The sequence below is a fragment of the Sciurus vulgaris genome, assembly GCF_902686455.1.
Source record: "Sciurus vulgaris genome assembly, chromosome: 1".
Lineage (NCBI taxonomy): Eukaryota > Metazoa > Chordata > Mammalia > Rodentia > Sciuridae > Sciurus > Sciurus vulgaris.
Window position 1 is genome coordinate 104034296 of NC_136461.1, and position 23778 is coordinate 104058073.

A 23778-nucleotide genomic window follows, 5' to 3' on the forward strand; every position below is an offset into this window, starting at 1 on the left:
TACTGAAATAAAGCCATGGCAAGAGCATGAGTTTTATTCTAGTACAATGGAAAGGCATTGGAGGCTGCACACTGGGAGATACCGTGACATGACTGACATCTTTCAAAGGACTCTCTGGCTGCTGTTGGGTTGAAGACTGTAGGGGAACAAGAGTGGAGGCAGTAAATGGGAAAGAGAATAAAAGATGTGAATTAACAACCACAAAAACCAGTGGAGGCAGGCAGGTCTGGAGGAGATCCAGGTGAGAGGTGACAACGGCTCGGACGAAAGAGGCAGTAGCAGATGGTGAGAAGTGATTGGACTCCAGATGTATTTTCAGGATGTATGTTCAACTTATTGTTGAACAGAATATGAAAGGTGAGCAGGAAGGCAGAATCAAAGATGATTCCTAGGCTATATTGTGAGAATAATTATATCATTATCTAAAATGAGGGAGACTAAAATAATACTAGGAAAAGAGTAGTTTGAAGGTCAAAGATTCTAACTTTGAGAAGTCCACTACAGGTATCCAAGTAGACCTGCCAGGGGAATGTAAGAGTCTGGGCCCCAGGGAGAGGTCCAGACTGGAAACACACTCAGAACCTTAGGTTGTATTTCATGCCCAGGGAGGATGAGGTCATTCAGGAAGAGAATGATCTAGAGGATAAAGAGGATCCTGAGGACTCGTGAGGGTGAAGGGACATTAGGAGCACCTGGTGTCATGGAGGCATCCTGTCATTCTAGTAGCATCTGCCTTAGATGTGCTCAGCTGGCTAAGCTGATGTGCTTAGATGTGCTCAGTAGCTCCTCAGACACTCCTCGGTTTCCCCATCAATGGTGACTCCATACCACTATAATGTACCATACCCATGTTTTGGACAGCCAAGTCACCTCTTTTAAGCTCAACACTAAGGAGTAAGTGCTAGTAGTTCCATTTTATAGCTGAGGACACTGATCATCAGAGAGCTATAGCAACCTGCCTCTGCCATGTGCTTTGTAAGCTCTGCCTCTGTGACTAGAACCCTGATGAGTCTGAATGCACGTGCTTGCTGCTTCCACAGTGCCCTTGGCCTCTGCCTCACAGGGGCCTGCTCCACACCTGGCACAGGCCTCCATTCTGACCACAGCAGAACACCTGGTTTCTGCCCTGGTTTCTGTGAGTGCTTCAACATTTGTTCCAGCATTTGGGATGGGCAGCCACTCATCTGGGGCAAGTGACTGTCAAGGTCTCTCTCCCAACTGTGGGCAGAGCCAGGACTAACACCTGGAGTCTCCCACTCCTTGTCCAGGTCTTCACATCTGGCCTTCTATATTTACGAACCAGGTGTCTTCCCAGCCATCAGTCACATTCAGCACAAGGCCCAATCAGGTATGCAGGTAAATATTATTATTCTCACTCTGCAGATTAAGACACAGAGGCTCAGAGTTCCTGTGATTTGCCCAAGTCACCCAGCTAGCAATATAGTCATTTGGAATAATTCCCTCATCTCCTCAATCTAGCGCTATTGAATTGGAATAATCTACACCTGACTTAACTATTTTTCTTTCTTATGTAACAACTTTCCTGGCACATAAAAGAAATAGCTACAGACAGGTTTGTGGAATTTTTCCAAGCAACCATGTTGCCAGTCAGAATTCTATAATAGGTCCATAATCTTTGACTAAGTTTAAATGACTGGAAGGTATGTGTGCTGTTCCTTATTCAAAAGAATCTTAGAGATGTACTTGTTGCTTTATTAAGCCCTCTGTTTTCTGGAGCAGCTTGCACTTTTTCGGAAAAATTCAAAAACAGCACTGAAAAAAAAAAGACAGCACTTAAAAACTCCACCCCTAAAACATTTTCTTTCATTTCCAAGATACAGAGATGCTGACACATGGGCATGAAATCTGGAGTCTGACCTCTTCAAAAATGAAAATAAAAATGTCGTCCAGTGTTCACACTTTGCCTGTGGAAGCACAGAAATGACTCTGTAACCCAGATGAAAAGAGAGGTCATTCATCTCATGCGTAGGGAACATTCTGGGTGGTGTGTCGCTTCTGGAGTAACTGATTCTACTTGTCATTGCAAGTTGCAGAAAGGGTGGAAATGCACTTTTCCTCCCCTTTGAGGCTTAGAAAAAAATGTCAGCATTTGCTTTTTACTAAAAAACAGGTGCAGTGGCAATGAATTTGAACATCTCTTTACTGACTGATGTGTGGTCCACTCAGCCTCCCCCATGCTTGGCTTAATAGTACCCACCTATCCTCTGCCTAACTGTTCTTGTCTTTTTGAGATATGCTGCATTCTTCCCTAAAAGAAGTGATGCTGTACAACCCCCCAAAAACCAAAGGTCCAATGTTCTCTCTGATATGCAGATACTAACACACAATAAGAGGAGAGGAAGGAATAGAAGTTCATTGGATTAGACAAAGGGGAGTGAAGGGAAGCGGGGAATGGGAATAGGAAAGACAGTAGAATAAATCAGACATAACTTTCCTATGTTCATATATGAATACACAACCAGTGTAACTTCACATCACGTACAACCACAAGAGTAGGATCAAAATTGTAATGGGTTGCACCCCATGTATGTGTAATATGTCAGAATACATCCTATTATCATGTATATATATCTAAAAACAACAGATGAAAAGAAAAGCACCCTCCTTCTCAGGTGGGGTTTGAATGATGCAATGAGCATCTCTCTTCACTATAAATGTCATTAAAAAAGTGCACTGGCCTGGGACATTAGCTGTGCAGTGAATAGTGTGTGGGTAGTGAGGGGAGAGAGGATGCGCTTGTGGAGAGGAAAAGTACCTCTAAAGTCAGGTCCATTGTCTTTCCTTCTGTCTCTTTGCAACCTCAAAGACAGAACTCGGGACTGCATGGAAAGAGCAATGTTTGGTCTGGACAGGAATTCAGCATTTGAGGAGATGTCACAAATAATCCTCTTTGAGTCTTAGTGGTGAAAATGGAGCCCAGAGGGAGGGCATTTTACTAGAAGAGAGTTGGAATGAGCCCCAGGGGAGCCAGAGAGATACAGAAGGAGGGGGTACGAGGCTTCCCTGGGAACAAAGAGCCAGGCAGTCTGTCATCACTGATCTGTCTTCAGGGCAACATTAGCCAGGCTCTCAAGGAAATTGGGACATGTCACCTTTGTAGACCTTTCGTAGAATCTTGGTGTGGGTCACTCTTTCATGTGCCCTCCACTAGGAACAGAGCAGCTGAGGTCAGTGACAGACTGCCCTGTGGGTTAAGGGCTGGAGTTAGGACTGGGGCTCGGTTTATCTAAAGGTGTCAGTTCCAGTGTCACATTAAGAGCCCTTAAGCTGTTCTTATCAGGAAAGAAATTTAAACCCTCCACAATGGGGCAGCTGGGAGCCTCGTTCGTCAGGAATTGTTAGTTCTCTGCACTGGGCAGGAACTTTAGAATTTTGACAATATCAACATTTTAATGTATCTTAGCTCCACAGTTCTTATAAAAATACACTGAAGGGAAAGGATATGATCATCTGGGAACAGGCGCTCCTTCCAAGCCACGGCATCCACACAAGGACCAAAGCATTTATCCAGATACTGTGACAAGACCAGGAAAGGTCATGATAACCCAGTGACAGAATCTAGCAGCAGAGAGAAGGATGCTTTGTGCCCCTTGTACCCATGGTCACGTCTAGGGGAACAGAATTGAAGAAAGGGGGCTCTGAAAACAAGAAATGGGAGAAAGAGGGTGGAGAAAGTGGGGCCAAAGACAAAATATGGTTGTTGTTGCTTTTTTTGCTGAGTTTGTTAAAGCAGGGATAAAAACATGGAGGGAAGTCAGAGTTGTGATGAAGTTGAGCAGTCGCTAAGAAAGCAAGTAGGAGGAAGACATGGAGGGGGAGAAGGAGGAGAAGGAGGAGCAGGAAAAGAGGAGAGGAGGAGAAAGAGTAAGGAGGAGGAGGAGGAGGAGGAGGAGGAAGAGGAATGGGAAGTAAAGGCAGATTATGAGAGCAGCTTCCCCGGTTGGGGCCTTCTTGATGGCAGGCCTAGTACCCAGCACTTCATAATCTGTGGCACTTAATCCACACAACAGCTCTATCTGGGAGGGGGTGGGCACAGATGCTTAAAGAACGAAAGTTATTGCTTGATCTTGGTGGATCAGGGCATCGTCTTGCTTCTGAGGTGCGCTTGCTCACTGTGTACCATGGATCATCCCTCTGGTGAGGGGACATCATTAATAAAATATTCCAGAAATATTGCAAATATCTAACAAAGCCATTTGCTTGGAAAAGAGTCAATCCAGGAATCCATCCAGAGAACATAATCGCTGATCTCAGGCACTGACTGGTAATATTTTAGGCAGTTGATGCATGCTTTTGCAAAAGAAACTATTTTCTCTGCCCTCAGAACCTAGCGAATTCATCTACCCTGATGGGCAGTGTGCAGCCACCATCTATAAATTCTAAAGGAAAAGAGAAATGTAAAGGATTGTGGGACTCTATCAATCCACCATCAAAAAAATGGAAGTGTCTTTCTCAATTTTTGGAGAGTATGACCAGAACTTGAAATTAGATTGCTTTTCAGGGGAGTGTGTATGTCTCCATCTTGGTTTAGGATTTGGCGACAATTTTGTTTGACAACTAGGGACAGTGGCAGGGTTGACTGAATCCGATTTAGGTCATGAAGTCCAGACCAGAGGGCTCAGAGCAAGTCAGCCCTGACGAGCTGTGGACTCGGTGACTTCACTCCAAGAAATGTGCACAATAATTGAGAAAACATGTTCCTGTGATGTCCTCATGCAAAAATCCAGATTTACAAATTTTTTTTTTTTATTCCTAAGAATTCTTTGAATATTTGCTGTGCATGTCTATACAGCCTCCCAGAACACATCTCTTTCTTCCTGGTTGTGTTTTTCTGCTGTGGTCTGGGTCAGGTTTTCAAGGGTGGGATTCTGAGGACAACCGGGCAAGTGGCCACAGGCCTTGGGGAGAAGCAGGAGAGGAAATAACCTAGGTTTCTGTTCTTTTCCTGCAGCAGAAAAAGCAGAAGAGACCCAAGTTCTTGAGAGGCAGCTGTGGGCAAGGCTGAAGAAGGGGAGCGAAAATAAAGGCCCAGAGGTCCATTCATGCTTGCTGCCCTCTGGGATAGCTACAGCCCCACTCGCCTGCCTAGCACTGCACACAGAGTTAAGGCTTCCTGGGCATTTGGCACATTTCAGACTCTGTAGCCAGGGCTTTCTGGCATATTCTCCCCTCCTCTTCAGAGTTGTCCATGGAAGTCAGCATTATGATTTACTTGCACAGATGAAGAAACTGAGGTTTACTGGGATTAAGTATACGGTCATACAGTTAATAAAAGGCACAACTTGAATCCAAAGTCAGTTCCAACTGATTTGGTGCCAAGACTTCTAGAATATCCTATCCACCTGCAAGATACCCCGCCCTCCACCCCCACACACATGCAAGAAGCCTTCCTAGAGGTCTCCTGGTCATTCAGGCCTCTCCCTTCTTGGAGTTCTTAGAGCCATACAATCAGAACTTCTTCAGCTATTTCCTGTTTTGATATTGATGGCAATGTTTTCCAAGGGTATTAATTTAGATAAGAAAATAAAAATATCCTGCACACAGGTTTTGTTTGAACAGTAATGTATGTTTTGAAAGTGAGGACATTATATATTTATACTCAAAATTTTGACTTATTTTGAACAGTTATTTGTAAGACTGGGCCACACTAGACCTACAGCACTGCAAAGCAGCAGATGGCCTGTCCCCTTTCAATGAGGCATATAACTTCTAGCTTCCACAGTCCCTACCAAGCTATGGCCTTACTCATATATATGATCTGATGAGCCTCTGAAGCAAGTTTAGTTTGGGCTCTTGAGCAAACTTCTTGGGAAAGGATCCTGAATGATACTGTGAGTCCCCCAACAGGGCCCAGCTCCCAGAGGCAGTGTATTGATAAGAATGCTAACCGACAGAAGGAAATCAGTCTGGTAGCCTGCTGTATGGTGGACCAACAGGTCCCTGCAGGGTAGGGACCACAGCTTCTTTGCAGTTCAACAGCCACTGTTTACCCACCGCTGGGTCTGGGGGAGTATGTGCCCTGCCACCATAGTAATTCAATTCCTCCCTCTTCCTTTTCTTGACAAGATTCTTAACAATCCTAAAGACACAGAGGAGTTGTTATATAGGGAAGAGAACCAAAACACTCTGAATGCTGCCAGTGAAAATGGCCATTCTCGAGAAATGCCTTATTTAGGGAACACTGCTTAACATTTCTGACAGAAAAGTTTGAGGAGAAGTTTGCCGCCAAAAGAAAATTACAGGCAAAGTACCCACGAGTCTCCTTTTGCCTGGATATTATGAGTCAAACATAATTCAGGAGATGAAATGTTGGGCTGAAATTCCATCAAAGTGAGAATGTTAATTACAGAAGGCCAAAATATAGGTAAGTTCCTAGAGAAGTCTTCAGTACTACCAAAAAAGATTTCTTGTTTCAATTCAGCAAAGCTTTATACACACAGAGACAAGTAAAGTTGCCCTCATCCTACCTGCAGCGAGGGGACCATGTAGGAGGACTGCCCTTGGATCAGCCCCACCAAGGAGGAACACAGCATGGGGAAGGAAGCTTGTGTTTGGTGCTTACTTGGCCAGGCCCCTGCAGTCTTCTACCCACTCCATCTCACCTGTTGTGCACAGCCCGACTGCCAGTGTAGGCACTGCGGTTAGCCTTGTTGTGAGATAAGGAACTGGGTTTAGGAGCCGCTCTCCTGGGTGTCTGTTCTGCTCTGCTGGCAATGAGGTCTCCTTTCTCCCTACTTTATCTAGTTCAGCATCTTTCTGGCAGTTAGAACCCAGTATGACCTCTCTCCTTTTTAAATTTTACTTTATTTTCTATTTTTATTTTTTGGTTGACACATAATCTCCATCCACAGGGAGCCTGCCCCCCCCCCCCCTTGGTGTCTCCCACACACTGGGGTGAGGGGTTTGATGCGTGGTTATTTACAATGACAAGGTAGTACCTCAGTCTGCTGACCTCTGAGCCAGGTCTGCTCAGATCCAAAAATAGGATGCCATTTCACCAGACTGAGCAAGTAAGAAATGCAAGTCACTTTATGAAGAAGCAGGGTTGTGATCCACACAGTGATGAGGGACTGAGAACAGAATGCTTCCCCCTCCCTGAGCAAGAGCTGGGCTCTTGAGGAGCCTTCCCTCAGAAGAGACAGTCCTCCTTGGGCTCATGGAGGAACAAACAGTGTGCAGTGGGAAGAAGATAAATACCACCAACCTTTGCTACTGAAGGAACGGCCAAGGGAAACAGGAAAATCAGTCTGTCTGTACCAGATAGCAAATACCTGTGGTTACTGTGGAAACGATTCCAGAAGTAGTGGATTGTAACTGCCCAGCATGGAAGGGCTTCTGTGCAAAACTTAGGCTGTTCATTCCCATTGACTTCATAGCCAGATCCCGCCCCTTGCAGGGTTCTCCACCTGCAGAAGCCACCATAGCAGTGCCAAAACCTCTCCGGCTGCTTTGCCTAGCGGTGAATTTTCAAGGAAGTCCTGGCTGTCTGACTCTGACTAATACCACTACTAATAAAAAGACTTCCCACACGTGAAAGAGGTTGGCCAAACTCTTGGGCAATTCAAAAAGCATTGTAGCTAGTCCCACTTCACAGATTTCATCATCAGATCAACCTCATTTGGGAACCTCCTATGTCTCCTATATCCATTTTTTTTTTCCTTTTTTTTTGGCAGAGGGATGGGGTTACCAGTAGGAATTAGCTTCAAACTCTGATAGCCCTGACCCTACATTGATTTTTCTCTCTTACTTCTAATGACTTGGGAGTGAGTAGCAAGAACACATTCCTATAATATCCTTCATAAACACTATTCACTTCATGCCTTTATATTATAAATAAACAAGTAGTTCTTTTTTTTTTTTTTTTTTTTTTTTTTTGTCCCTTGGTGAGACCTTGGGGGAAATGTGAGGATAACGTGAGCCCTTCTATTTGAAAATAAACCCAGTGCTGCAATCTCCATCCACCAGTGTAGTGCTGCTAGCCTACTTTTTTTCTGTCAACTGTCACACTATTAATTCTCATTTATTCTCGCAGCTTGGGTACAGTTGTATTATTTGGAATCAATATGTACTCATGTTGTATTAAGTGTTGTCAGTGCTGAGGGTGGTGGTGGGGTTCTGCTTCAGGGAAAAGACCTCCTGATGCCAGAATATGATCCATTTAGCAAAGGAGAGGATTTCTTCCCGGTGCTGGGGACTCCCGGGGCAGGCAGTCTGCCTGTGTTTTTAATAGCATATGGCAGAGAAGGAAGCTGCCATGCTCTAATACCCAAGTCCCCCTCCACATGCATACATACTCGTTCTGTTTTTCTTTTCCTGTGGGTCATTTGTAGTCAAAATCTACTCATAGAAGGCAAAAAGTGACACTTGACAGGATCTGGACTTTGGAAACTCCAATTCAATGATCCACTTCAGGGCCAGGAAGAAAGGCCTTTTTTGATCATTTTCAAGGGAATTCTCAAGTGGGAGCAGCATTATCCTTTAATTAACAAGGATTTAGCCTTTTATGGGGGCATGCTTGGCTATCACCATGACTTCTGACATTTGGTAGGTGAGGTGGGGATAGATACTAAACTTCTTGCACTGTACTGATTGATTGCACTTGACGAAGAATTGCCCTGAAATGTCAAAGGCCCCATTGAGAAACAATATTAAAACAATATACTGGTCTCAAGATTTCCTGAGTAATTTAGTGACTTGCTCAAGATCCGCAAACTACTTTCCATCCTTTCTTTCAAACCACTATAGGAAGTTTATCCAAAATACAGGAGGAAAATATCAAGAGATCATCTCAACTTTGTAATCTGATTCCTGTTACACTATAGTCTAAGACCAACAGTCTATAGAAACTCCTTAAAAGCATGTAATGTAGCCCACAGAAGAGCAATGAAAACATCCTGAACCACAAAAAACTCTCCTCAGTTGTATGTTCTCATTTTTCTGGTCTTTGTTAAACTTTGTGGCTGAAGGTCTATTCTCCTCAGTTCAAACAGGGATATTTTCATGCCCAGGCACACCCAGCTGAAAGGCTAATGACCCAAAGCCTCAATTTCTCTATTTGCACATTGGCCTGGGGTGGGGGAATCATCCTAGTCTAATTGCTATTTGGAGTCAGGATCTTTACTGTCAACCTCACCCTCCCATTAGGAAGCAAGGTCCCCAGAAAATGGTTATGGAAGGGTCTTTCATTCTCATTTATTTACCTGATGCCACCATACAGTGTTTTCTGAAACTAATGGTTCACACCCCAACTCCTGGCTGATTTCTTGGGGCTGGCTAAGCCTAACACCTGACAGTATGCGAGATTAGAGATGCCAAAGAACATGGGTTGCATGCTCACCAACATCCAGAAATTTTATGCAAAACTTCAGCACACTTTCTGCTGCTTCTTTGAGAGGAGAGAATATTTGCTGCCAGCAAAGGCTTCCAAGGCCTGTGCTGGACCCTGGAGTCCCTATGAGTTCTCACTGGGAGAAGGTAAATGGGCATCTGGGCCTCACTCTGGCACTGATATCTGCTTGGGGCCTAGGCTTTGGTCCTGCTGCATGCTCAGTAGAGAAGAGCAGGGGCATACCACTGTGTAGTTTCTCTGAGCTCTGATGAAGTGTGCTCCACCAGTGCAGTTCCGCTCGGTGCTCATTGAAAAGTAAAGTGGCATTTTGCTCATCAGTGTAATCTTAGTAATGATGAGAAAGTTCCCCCGGGCTCTAGCCCTGCCCTGCCATGCCCTACCCTCCCTGCTGATGTCGGCAGTTGGGCCCCCTTCAGATTTCGCCCTGAAAAAGAGTGGTAGTGTGAAGCCTCATCCTTTGCTCCTCCTGGTCCTTGGGGCAGGGGAGTCATGGGGTGGGCAATAGGAGAAGGTGAGAGCCTCCTTCCTTGCTGAGCATTAAAAGTGGGGAAAGAGCCACCAGCACTGGGATGACTGTCTTGAGTGGGCCCGATTCTCCAACTCTCTGGAAGCCTGATCTACTTTAGGGTAAGATGGCTGCCCAAAGACAGCAGTTCCTTCAGCTGCTAGTTATAAAATCTTCTGAGGTACTCTCACAGTTCTATCAAATCAAGTGTCCCCCAGAGACCTTGGTCTCCCATCTGTGGTGCCCCCTAATAGTTTTTATCTTACAGGTTTAAAAATACATAAAAAGGTTGAGAAAAGAGCAGGGTAAGGTATGACTGAATGTGACAGTAATTACATTCCTTTCCAACTACCCCAAAAGAGGGACATTCATTTCTTTGGCTGGTCATTGTTGACTGGGCCAGTCTCAGCCAGACCACTCTCACCTCCAACTGCAAATCCCCTTTGAACCTCTGGGAATAATGCCCATTGTGAATTGGCATTTAGGTCAACCAAGTTGACACATGACTTATTCAACAGAAGGGACCCATCAGGTCTAATGTATTGTTTCTTCTGTGACTCTTGCAGAGAAGGAAAGTTTCAGCCATTCGGTTGAAAAATGTAAACACTGGGCAAAAAGGGATGGCAGGGACCAACAGCTGCTACCCTTCTGCACTGCTTTGAAAGGGAGAAACAGTCCCCTCCAGTACACTTAACTGACAGTTTCAAGAGTTGGAAGACCTGGAGAGAAGCTCCTGGTGGGTCCTTCACTGCCATGGCTGAATTTGCAGAATGGATCTGGTCATGCATGTATGGGGGAGGAGGGGACTGGCACTGTCCGTGTGTGCACCCAGAGGATGGAGGCAGGACAATTAATCAAGTGCCTTTTCTCCAAGATTTTCATTGGCCTCGGATGACAGATGGGGCAGAGACACCCAGGAGAGCACTATTTTGGTTTCCAGCTGGGAACGTGCACTAAGTTTTCCTTAATACCCACAGCACCCAAAAGGCTTTGCTCTAATAGACTTTAATGCATGAAACACCCATAAATTATCCTTCAAACTGTTACAATTTCCAGCCTGGAACTACTTGGAAAAACCAGCCTGGCAAGCAAGCTCTTTTTTTAAATCTTTTAAGTCACAGGGAAGAGAAAGTTCAAGCAGAAAACACCTTCCGTAGAAATCTCAGAGATGTGTGTATGTGTGTGTGTGTGTGTGTGTGAAATCCTTGTAATCAAACGGAGCTCAGTCGCATGTTTACATTGGCTCAAAGTTGCAGCTTCCTGACCCCTGAGTCCTCTCTCTCCCCTACAGCCTAGCCTCCTGAACCCAAGGCGCTGCCCACCCCAACCCTGCGTGCCAGCTCCTCCCACACTAGGCAGTAGATTTCTGGAGGTAAAGCATAAGATCCAAGTAGCAGGACTAAACCTTGGCGACTTTGACCTATGGATATCCAGCAGACTCAGTGCACAGCCCTAGCACGTCCGACCCCAGCATTTGGCGCGCAAGCTTCTTATGTCAATCCTCCATACCACAATCGCGACTTCTATTCCTCCTGCAACACGCGGAGGAGTCCAGAAACTCACGTTCCATTCCCTGCACCAAGTCTAACGCGCTCTACCCGTCTCACCTCCTCACCTAGGGGTAAAGTAGCACTTTCCCGACTTGGCGCACTCCCAAGCCCGCGCGTGTTGTACACTCGCCCTCCGCAGCGCTGGCTACCAATCCAACAGCCCCCGCGAGCTTGCAGCCAGCGCGCGCATCCCTTCTCTCCGCGCTCATTTGCTCTTTCTCACTTGCGCGCAGTTCTTTTCTAACCCGCGAGCTAACCCTCCCTAGCTCAGCTTTGCGGCTTCTGCAGGCGCTAGGGGTGCCTACAAGATCCCTGGTTCTCCTGGGACCGGGAATTTCACGATCACAGTGAGCGGTGCTTCCTCCGACTCGCCCGCCCTCCGAGGGTCTCGCGCCCCGACACTCACTTAGGGACACTCTTTTCAGGGGGTGCATTTCAGCCCGCGGGAGCTTGGGGGGTGCCCGGAGATCTGGTCAGATCGGGATCCATGCATACTCTCCTGGGGAGCCCAGCCACCCCGGCCCGCCAGTGCCCTCGCTGCGCCCCTCTCGGGGCTCGGCTCAGGGCAGCCTGACTCACCGATGCGCTCCCCTCCGGCTCCCAGCGCTCTCTGCTGTGCCGGAGCGTGAAGCTGCTGAAACAGGCTTCTTCAATGTTTTTAGCCCCTCCTCCCGGTCTCCTGAGTCACACCCGCTCCAAATCCTCCCCCCCACCCTGTCCTACCCCTCCCCCCCCCCGCCCCCAGTCCCGCACCTGCTGTGGCTGGGCGGAGATGCCTGGCTGTAGGGGGTCCTGGGGACTGGAGATCGACAGCTACCAGGAGGGGGTCCCGACCTAGCCAGGGAAAGAGTCAAACCTCCAGCAAGTCAAAGGGAAACGAATCCCAGTCATAAGGGCAGCGCGCCCACAGCCCGGACGGGGATTTTCTGGGGCACCAGGCGAAGGTGCTCGCCCCAGACACAGATGGGACGGTAGGCTGGGGCTGGGCGGACTTGCTTCGAGCTCCCCTCATCTCCCCGCCCTGCCCCAGTGCCTTGCCAGCCTCATTCGCCTCCTTCGCGTCCTGGGTCTGCCCTTGTTGCCCCGGGTGCCCTGAACATCACCTGCTCACCGCAGGTCTGAGAGCTAAAGGAGCACCCAGGAAAGCTCGGTGAGAGGCAGGTACCCAGGCTTCTCTGATACAAGGGAGGGCGGCGGCTCTGAGAGCCTGAATTAGCTAGAAGGCTTCCTGGTAGGGGCGAATCTGGAGTGGGGTCAAGCGGCAGAGGACTTTAGCCGGCAGGATAACCCCCACGCCGCCCCGCCAGCCTTAACTTAAGCTTTCCAGAGTTCCTGATGCGTGGGGTGAATATATATGTCTGTGTGTGATGCACACATTTTTCCGGTTCTAGGGTCCACAGCTTTCATCGATTTTGCAAAAGGTCTGTAACCCCACGCTGAGTAGAGAGCAAGCCTTCTGGTCCACCCTAGCCCCCACCCTTTTGTGCCGACCACCAAACTTGGATTTAGTGGATTCAGAGCCTGACTCAAGTCTGCCCTTCTGCCCCAGCCTAAAACCAGCAAGGCAGAAATAAATCTATAGTCAGACATTCCACCAAATGTGTATAAGTACCTGAAATAGTGTTCTAGGGTCTTTAAAAATTTAAACCTCCTGCCCCTTCCCAGGTTGGGCATGTCGGATGTGTTCATTTCTTCCTTTGGCAAAGGCATGTTGAACCTGTACCCTGTGTGGATGCCACCGGGAGGAAGGAATGTGGGAGACTGATGGAGAGGGAGGGTGAAGCACTGAGTCTCCCCATTGCTGTTGACAGCATGCCAGTGCAACCCTGAAAAAGAGTGTCCTCCCTGATCTGGGATTTAAGGAGGCATAGGATTCACGTTACAAATGCTAGAGGGTCCCTTACCCCCAGTAGTATTTGAGCAAGAGAAACCCTTCCTGGATACTTCCAACTTCCAGGATGCAGATTGCTATGAGAGCTCAACTTCTTTCTGATTTTATCTTTGACCCCTTCATCCCTTTTATTCTCTCCTGCTTCATCCTCCTCTGAGCTGGATGGAGAAGGAGAGAAGTCCTCAAATTGGAAATCAGCTTTAGCTTTACTAAGTCCACATCTGGTGTGGTCAGATACTGGCTGGTGGAGGAATACACTTTGGTCGCCAGGGCAAGAGGACAGGGAACACCTTAAATGGCCCTTTCTGCAAAAGTAGCGTCATAGTCATGGTAGTCTACTAGGAAATTTATCATTGCCAATTAAACAAAGGGATTTCCAGACAATAGGGACAAATTCATTCATCATTCATGTTATATATAAATTTTTTGGAAAGCACCAGCTCCTGCCCTTACATAATAGCTGCCTGAGAATTTAGGGATGAAATAAAAAAATTTTAGAATAACAGAATTTGGTTGTTGAATGTGGAACTTTTGTATGTGTCCTTGTGGCGTCACCCAGAAGGACAAAAGGATTGGAAGCACTTGTGGTTCTTTTTTATGTGGTATGTAAGAGGGCAATTTAAAAATGAAATAAGCAGAATCTAAGCCCAGATGCCCTACCCCCAAATTGTTGATCATATTCTTATGGCACATGTTGGTTTAATAAAAGTTTCTTTCCGTTCCTAACTAGATCTCTTTCTGTTCTTGATTTTGAAGAATCTTGAGTAAATAAGAATATGTAAACAACAAACAAAGAAACATTTAAAGATTATTATTGAAAGCCTACTATGTATTGAGTTCTGTGAGATGACTATGGTAACTACTGTCAGAGAGCTTGTGTTCCAGTGATGATTTGATTATCAGCCCTGATCATGTTCATCACGTCCTCCCCAGGTCCTAGGACCTAGTAGGTGCTCAGCAAGTGCTTCTTGAATCCAACAATAGCTAGAGCCATTGTGGCTGTCAGACTAGCCACCCACCCTGGATGGGTTTCCTGCATGCTCCAGATCAGCCAGTCTTGGCTCAGAGACCATAGCCAGGTGCCTTTTCTTTTGCCTCTTCCACTTTTCTGAAGGACTCAAACGGAAATGCCCTTCTTCTGGGTCACTGAGAGAAGGACCTTAAGGCCTGGACCAACCACACTTAGAGGAATGAAAAACAGCTGAGAGGGCAGTGGCCAGAAAGAATGGTGCAGACTAGCAGAGGATAAGAATGTTTTTCTGTACTAGATTTTCTCGAAAGAGCTTTTTATCCAGGGTATCAAAATAACCAGCAGCTGATGCATTTGCTGACTTGGAGGACAGATTGTGGCGTGTACAGTAATTGTTGTTATTTCTGAGGATGCAGAAGCCTGCAGCCATTGAGTGTCTCATCAACAGCAGCACTCAGCCCAGCACAGACCTCCTGCCTCTCCCTTGCCTCATTCCAGAAGCCAGGACAAAGTGCACCTGCTATTTAAAACACCAGCAGGCTCAGCAGAGATCTGCCAGTGAGATGGAACCACTGGATCTGTTTGCAATACTTGAGAAATAAGGAAATCTTATCCTAGCTGCAGGAGGAAGTGATCGCTTTAACTCAGATTTCTTTTCTCCTTTTCCTTCTAATCAGAGTGAAGAAAACTTCAGAAGGGGAACTATTTCATAACGCTTAATGTGAAATATTTCATAACGCGAAATGACATGGTTACAGAATCACAAGAGCTCAATCTTGTCACCTTGTTTATGGATGAGGAGACAGGGGCTTAGGAGGGACAGAGGCTCAGCCAAGTACAAATGACCAGTGTCTGCACCAGGAGTAGGACTTCTGGATTTCTAGGTGAGTCTTTTTCCCACAACACTCCTTCAAGGAAGCCAGAGGAAGAGCTGCCAACTTCAGGCTGCAGAAGAAGGCTTGTGAGGAAGTAAGTCAGTTCTGGTACAGGGGGAGTCAAGGGTACCCTTTTCCTGTAGGGCCCAGCCCTGCCTCTCCTGGGACCTGCTCCCGCCTTTCACCCTCTGGCTCTGAAATCATTTTCTTCATCTCTCCTTGTTCCTTCCCTTTGGTTTGCTTGTTGTTCCCTCTCTTATAGACACTGCTGGCCCAACTACTAGATTTTTCAACTTTACTTCACCACCAATTTCCTCAGCAAAGTGATCTACATCCACTATTTGCTTGGCTTCTCTTAAATTCCTGCAATATGGTTCTCATCTTCCTCCCCTTCCTTTCCCCCTACCGAACTGATGTTTTTCTTAAATGACACCAGTTGCAAAAAACACTACCCCCAGCATGATCCTAGCAGCATTTATCCATTGCTTTGAGGGGCAAGACACTTTTGTGAGCTCCATCTGTAGGTATTTTCCATCTGTAGGTAAGGAAGCTGATGTCTTAAAGATAAATCACTCAAGTCTTGTAGTTGGACAATGGCTGAGTAGAGATTTGAACCCAAATCCGTGACACTCCTGCTGTTGAACTGTGCCTTCTCCTCCTTTCAACTAAGTTCAGCACACTTTGCTGGTCCTCAGCCTCCCCTCCTGATGACCTCCTGCATGGAACACTTTCCTCCAGAGGCTGCTGTGACGGTGCTGTTCTGAGTCACTGTCTACCTCTCTAAAGTCTCTGTCTGCTTTCAGAAGGCCTGTGTCTCCCACAGCTCAGTCCCAGGGCTTCCTGTTTTCCTTCACTCTCAATTTTTTCCTGGGGTTCTACCCTAATTTAAGTATTCCAACCATAGCTTCAACTTTGACCTCTCTTCCATGCTTCCTCAGTCACCAGCACTCCGAGTGCCCCTGTGGGTTCTTGTTTTAGCCTACCTGCACATGCACTAGCAGGGACTGTTTCCTTCTCGTCTGTGGCCCTCCGTCCCTCCATCCAAAACCCTTGATCTTTACAATATCTTCACTGAAGTAGGTTAGACTGAGGACCCAACAGTTCAGCTCTTCTCCTGCGGGGGCACCACAGGCCAGGAAAGTCACCAACTTGGAACTGACAAGCTTTAGTTCACCTAATCCATCTACTTGCTAAGGCAGCGTGACCTTGGGAGTGGGGGGTCACACTATCTTCTTTGAGGCATAATAATTAAAATTACCTATAATTATATTGATTAAATTTATTGAATAAATAATTTTTGAGTACCTACTCTGTTCCATTTCCATTCTAGGTGCTGGGGATTCAACAAGTGCACATAGTAGCCTCTAGACATATGAAATTTAAATTCTAGTAATTTGCTTACCCTATTTAACAAATGTACTGTATTATATGTGCACTATATTCCTGGTCCATAAAAAAAGGTGGTTTTCTGACGGGAGCACATGATAGAAGCAGAGACTGGTAGTGGTGATACCGGCTTAGGTGCCAGGAAAGTCATGTGAACATCTGGGGATCAGATGCACTGGTCGTCCTGATCCAAACAGCTGCCAGCTTCCACCTTCTCAGACTGGTCTGACCCTGACACAACAAGGGTCACCCACCTCCTCCATCTGTGATCTCATGGCCACCATATGGACCATGCAGACCACATGCTGTCACTGGTGTTTTAGAGGCCTCTCCTGCTGGGACAAGTCCTCAGTGTGTCTCGTGAGCCTGCGGCAAGGCAGGCACACCTCCATCCAGGTCTCACTGCACAACCATCACCAGCTCTGGAGTTGGGACATTCCTGTGGTGCCTCTGGGACAGGACTCCTGCATGATCAAATTCCACCCTGCAGAGAGCTTTGACTTCTCTCTCCTGTCACATGGTACTGTGGTGACAATTAAGATCCTATCAGCTGAGAGAGTAGGGACCTCATACTATCACTGGTAATGCTCCTAACTAGGAGTGTGAGGTAGGTGGGCTAGGTGACATTCTGGGCAACTCTGAGCCACCACCTCAGGGGTCCAGCTCAATTCATTTAATAAAACCCCATTTTGGGCAGGATCTGTGTAAGGTACAAGGAAACAAAGTTCAAGAAGAAATATTTTTTCTATATGAGAACCTACTATCCAAGGGGCGAGTGGACATACAAATTGCTGAGAGGTCAAAGCGAAAATGTAGAAGCTCAGAAGATGGAGAATTTGACCAACCTGGAACTTCAGGGACTCTTTGTTATTGTCCCAATCGCTTTTAGCATTAAGTTCCATAGTCTTTAAAGTGACTTAGGTGGACCTGTGCCATCTGGCCTTCCTGCTCGTACATCCCCCTTTTTGCTAAATCCTTTTCTTTGCTTCGGTCTTAGCCTTGGAGAATTTATTTTTCCAGATCATTTTGCAATTGCACTCAGGGCCATAAATATTGTTTCCAGTGCTTCCAAAATTATCAGTCATTCCTCAACCTCTTTCTTCATCTGGCCCATTCCTCTTCTTTTGAGATGAACCTTTTAGAATCTTTGAGGATGCGTTCCCTGATTCCCAAGCTGAGACTTGGTACTCTTTCTAGGTGCATCTGTAACACTCTGTATTGCTCAGAACACATGCTTAATAAATATTTTTTTAAAAAAGAGGTATTGTCTGAACTGAACTTTGAATCATGAGTAAGAGTCAGGCAAAGAATGTTGGGAAGTGGACCACTGGAGACAGAGGGAACAACTTGAAGTAAAATGTGCAAGTGTGAGACAGTGTGGTATGTGTGGGAAGCTGAGCCAGTTCAGCTGGTGGGATATGAAATGGCAGCAGACGAAGCTAGAGCCATCATAGGGGAAGTCAAGGAGGGCCTGCATCATGGGGATGGGGCTAGGACCAGACCCTGGGAGTCCACCTGGGTCCTGAAGTCATGGTCAAGGTGAACAGAGGTGGTGGCAGCCTGAGCCAAATACTGGGAACTGAACATGTTTGGTGGGCATATTCATCAGGATGTGGGGAATAGGTGGAACGAGGATGGGGGTTGTGAGGAAGAGGAAGTGTTCTCCAGGATGCCTCCTGGATTCCTGACTTGCCTGACCAGGTAAATGGTAGTACTAACAATGAAGATGGGGCATCCAAAGGTGGAGCCCATGTGGTGCACGGGGAAGCAAAGGTCTTTGGTTTAGGATTTTGTGGGGCCTGTGGTACATTGAAAGACACGTGTGCAACATGTCAGTGGGGAATCTCCGAAATGCTGTCAAGGACAGTAGTGCCCATACACTGAACACAGCTGATAGGAGCCAGTGGCATCACGTCAGAGTCTCTGCTGAGGACTTGCCTCCCCACTGAAGCCGTACTGTCAGTCCTCCACAGCATCAGCACCAAGCCAACAGGGGGGCGTCTCCCAGAGGCCTGGACCCAGGAAAAGAGGCTCCTGTGTCTCTGGTTCCTTCATACCTGTTTATTTCTGCAATACTCAGTCCCTACTGGAGGTGCAGGTCAAAGAGTAAAGGGAAACGAGGACCCTGGCTGCTGATCACCTTGCCCATTCCATCTTCCCCCATCCATTCTCCTCTCTGGGGCTAGCGAGAGTGGTTTCTCCTTCTCTTGTCAGTCACAGTCCATCTTAAGTCACATCTTGAGCTCCCTCCAAAAGGCTTTTAGTATGACTCTGGGATCAAGTCCTCCAAGCCTGGTTCTTGATATTTTGTGGAGACTTAGAGCCCTCCCTCCCACTGCTGCCTCGAGAATGCCTGGCTTTCAGAACCACTGTCAGGCTGTGGACTCAGAAATCCTATTCTTGATGTGGAAAACTGAACAGCCACCCCTCTTTCCATTCCAGCAGCAACAGTCTCGAAAGCACCCTGTGAAAATGACATGCCTCTGGCAGAATGGGGGTGATCACAGACTGGGAAAAGCAAAAGAAGATACATATTCATCTCCTTATTACATTTGTATAGTAGGCAACAGTCTGCTCTCTCTAAGAAATACTGAAATCCTCAGGGACTTTAACTTCCTGTTACTCATTGTAGTACCTGGAATACAACAGATCCTCAATAAATGCATATTATAGAAAAATTAAACAGAAAACCACAGGTTTTGAATAACCATGTTGAAAGTAACTAAAAATTAACCAACCTAGTCTGTGGGTTGACATACCATGCCCTCTGTACTGTGCTTTGCTAATATTTAGGAAAATTTTTATTTTATTTTATTAATATTACTGGGCATTTAATGCAGATGTGCTCTACTACTGAGCTACATCTCAAGCCCTTTTTTGATTTTGGGATAGGGTCTTGCTAAGTTGCCAAGGCTGGCCTGGAACATGCAATTCTCTTGGCCAAGCCTCCAGAGTAGCTGAGATTACAGGTGTGCACTACTGAGCCTGGCTGATTTTAGAAAAATTCTTAACGAAGCAGGTGTCAGGCCTCTAGAATTAGGTTTCGTCAAGCTCCATCACTTAGGGGTGCTGGCTAAATTAATTCCTTCATGATCCGGTGTGCTTCTTGAGACCTGCTCAGCTGAGGGCTGTCTTTCTTTTTAGTAAGCAGCAGTTTGGAACCAGTGGGGAGTCCCTGTTTCCCGTCCATGTGGAACTTCAGGCTGAGCCTCTGTGTAGCACATGCGAAGCGTGCAGCATCCTTTCTGATATTGCTTATTTGACAAGAGGCCTATTTCAAACTTTGTCCTCTGCCAAATTCTGAGCCTGGAAAAAATTGCCTCTCTGGAGGGATTCGGGCGGGGGTGTTGGTGGTGCTCAGGTAACCCTGAGGGTTCAGTCCTACTCTTAGGAAATGGCCTGGGATGCCCTCGGACCTTGAGATGAAACTACCTGAAGTCCGTTGGTTTTCTCAGGATATTTGCAGTAATAGAGCTGACTTAAAAGATGGAAGAGCTCACTTGTAAATTGAATGAAGGAGATATCTGGGGGAAGATGGGTTCAAGATGAAGAACCCTGAAAACATCCTGCATAGGTTTTAAGGTGGCTTTCAGAAAAGCTGTATTGATTTCTGTGGATTATTTGCTCTCTTTCACCTCTGGGACTTTGCCCATGCTCTGCTCTCTTCTAGGCACACTTGCTTGGCTCTGTACCCCTTCACTAAGCTGACCTCCCCAACCCCTGAGGCCTCAGTGAACATGTGACCTCCAAAGGTCACCTGACTGCCCAAGTCTGGGTCAGGGACCCTCACCTCTCTGATTGGGCTTCCACATACTCCACACTCTATGATTAAAAACCTATCTGCTTTTTGTGTTCCTTCTTTCCCCCCGAAACCTGACAAGCTCCTCTGTGGGGTGGCCAGGACCATGGCATCCCCAGCGCCTAACACCATGCCTGCACCCATAGGTATTCCACTCTGAATTATTGCTTATCTGTAGGTCTGCAAGCATGCTTTTCAATTCTTTGCTTGCCTTTCTGTGGATGTAAGTAAAATGTGCATAGTCATGCTTTCTTCTTAGCACACACTGTTCTTCATGATAAAAAGCCTAGACTTCAGAACCAGGGAGATTTGGGTTCTCATTCCAGATTCTTTGCTTACTGAGTCTAACAGTAAGTGATTTGAAATGATACCTGCTTATAACACATATGAGAGGGTCTATCTAGTGGTTGCTCCATATGGACTTAGGTGCACAACCTCCCCAAAGCAAGAATGACCCCCAGCCTGCACCCCTGTTGAGAGAAGTGACGGAGGGTGAGAGAGCAATTACTGAGATCAGGGGTCTCTGATTCCCTCATGACTGTACATGCCCAGTTCCTGCAAACGTTTCTGTGCAAGGGCACAGGATATCTAGCTGCTGTGGCAATGCCCTGCATGAGGAGGCTCTGTGCAAGAGTCCTATCAGCTCTGACCTTGATCTCAGGCACACAGCTCCTGGGAAGGAAGGAATTCTTATGCTAGACAACCACAGTGTTTCACCAGCTCCACTTCTCAGGTTCCTGCCTGCTTTACAGTAATTTTAAACAATGGACTTTCTTGAGAGCTACACAAAGCTCCTAACATTGCACTTTGCAACTGTGGATTGCAACTATGGAAAAGCTACATAGATGTCTTAGTTTCTGTAACTTTCCTGAAAACAAAGAATAATGGTTGCATAGACTTTAACCTGATAATGAAACACCTATAAATAAAGATTGCTGGTATAACTCTTTAGACCTGCATCTCCATCAGACAGCAGAGCTCCACCTGATCCCAGCTTAATCTTTAAGATCTGTGTCTGTGAATCTTTATTTTCTAATCCCCTTTGCCCCTCGCCAGACCCCATAGTTTGGTAGTGCTGGTTGCAACACACCCCAACCTGAACACACATGCAACTATATCCTACTGTGGGCTAAACCAGGCGGACAGTACTTGGGCAAGTTGAGGGAGGTTTGAGTGACCACCACAAGATTAATGAAAAAGGGATGCAGATGTTTGGGAAGAAAAAGGTGAGAATTCAACCCAGAAACCCTCTCCTCTACCTCCTAGCTTCTCTGGGCTGCAAGATGTCCTCAGGCTGTCTTCCCTTTGCCATTCTGCAAGCCCGAAGTGCTTTTTCATTTATTGGTATTCTAATTTTAAAAGTTCCCATGTGCAGAGATGACTTTGATCTCCAGCAGGAGTTTATTCCCTATTAGCATCACATTATACAATCTCTGACAGATTAATCACAGCTATTGTTGTACTGTTTATTCTACACACTGTATAATTTTACTTTCAAAATGTTATTTTAATTAAGAAGGAAGTGCATTAGGGAAGGCATTTGCCTGACAGACAGGCTTCTCCAGCCCCACTGAGCAGGTGTATACCCCGCTGCCTGTGCCAGCAACCTCTCCGGCAAAGAGCTTGCATCCCATAGCCAAAGGGAAAGTGAATCCTGTGGTTTTATGATGTGATAGGAGGATTCAGAATAACTTGATTGAAGCTGAGTTGTTTATTTTTCCAAGAAATTTTCTTCTTTGTGTCTAAAGCAAGGAATTCATCCTTATTCCTTATCACATAAAGAGTTTGGTAGAAGGCTGTAAAGAGATAGAGGTTGGGCCAGTGATCTACTTCACCTGGGATTGAGTTCAGCCTGGGTCAGTCACTTATTAATTCTGTGACCTTGGGCAAGTTACTTAATTTCTCTGAGCGTCAGATTCCTCAGAGGAGAAAGATCCCCTTTAGGTATACATATGGCAATGCTAGAAGGTTTAACCAATACAATGTACCTAAGGCACTTTGGGATATTTCTTGTAACATAATGAATGCTCAGTAAAGGGGTCAGTATTTAATTCCACCTAGTCTTTTACTTCTGCTCAGGTAAAGCTAGGGGTGACGAGAGAGCAGTCCCAAGAGGGGGACAGACAGATTGGCTAACTTGACAGTTGTGTAGAGGGCCCACCCTGGTTTGGAAAGAGCAACCACTCTGAAACCACAGAATCCAGAAACACATTTCAACTTCACCATTTACCCTCAAGTGCTGGACCCAGAGCCAGATACCAAGCGGTTGGAGCAACAAGTTCATTTTTTAAAAAAGAAAAACATTTTGTGGTGAGGGAAAAAATGCTTGCACAAGAAGCTCAAGAAGAGAGACAAAGATTGAATAAAGAGCTACTCTGCTACCAGGGCCACAGGGTAGTGCAAAGGCTTGGCTCAAACTCTGCATCAAATGTGTACTTTGATAAATCCCAGTTCAGTTGTAGGATGTCCACGCAAATGCTATACTGTTAGACCCGAATGATAGATTAAGGTGAGAAAAACTCTTTAGTTCCTTTGGTAGTAAATCTTTATTATTGCAGAGGAATGACTGGAGGTGGAAGTCTCCTATCCTACTGCTAGAACTTGGGATGACAGACCCCTGACAAAGCTGGAGAAAATAATCTAATATTCCTATAGTATAAAACCACCATCCCCATTTGGAATCCTACATTAGGTCCCTTCAGAATAAAGTTTGAAGGATAACCATAGATCTTTAGTTGTGCTGGAATTTTATCATTTCAAATATTGAGCCCTTTGAGATGGGGTATCCAGTTTTTTTCATCTACGCATTGGCCAAACTGAGTATAGTACTTGGAAGAATTTGTCTTCAAAAATAGCCATTAAATTGAAAGAAATAAAATTATTCCAAGAAATGGGCCATTGTTTGGATCATTTGTTAATACAGAAATCTTTGTTGTAATGGGACTTCAACTGTGTTCTTTAATACCAGCTGGAATCTGTTAGGGTAGAAGAAAGGTATAAATGGGGGTAAAAACTGAAGACAGCACATATGGCATTGTCATTAATGGAATTTTGAACACAGTTAATATATGAAACAGGCTGTGTGTCCAGGAACAGTGCACAAAGTCACATTGTTCCAAGTGTGGCTTTAGCCATCTTTCCACGTTTGTTGCACATGTTCAGGGAAAGACAGAATGGGTTTGCTTTGGAAGACGGGCAGGGTCACCTGGCACATCAAGAGCAGTATTTGCAGATCTCTCAACAGAGGACCGAGGCACAGTGCATGCTTTTTTTTTATGCTGGCAGTTCTTTTCCAGTGAAAACAAACTCATTGGAAATACCCTGTCTTAGTTAACGTTTGTATAGACTTTGATATACTTTCTGGCATTTTTATGTAATGCAGATATTCATTTAAACTTCGGAAGGAAAAGTTAACACAATTTATGTTTATTC

General features: G+C 45.9%; 1 protein-coding gene across 2 annotated transcripts in view; it reads right to left on the reverse strand.

Moving 5' to 3' along the window:
• Positions 1-12071, reverse strand: part of NGF (nerve growth factor) — a 48331-nt gene extending 36260 nt beyond the window's left edge. Inside the window, exon 1 of one of the 2 annotated variants that reach the window (XM_079141769.1) lies at positions 12005-12071. The gene's annotated coding sequence lies outside the window, so the exon portion shown is untranslated. The other variant, XM_079141768.1, reaches the window with a different exon arrangement.
• Positions 12072-23778: the final 11707 nt, after the last annotated feature.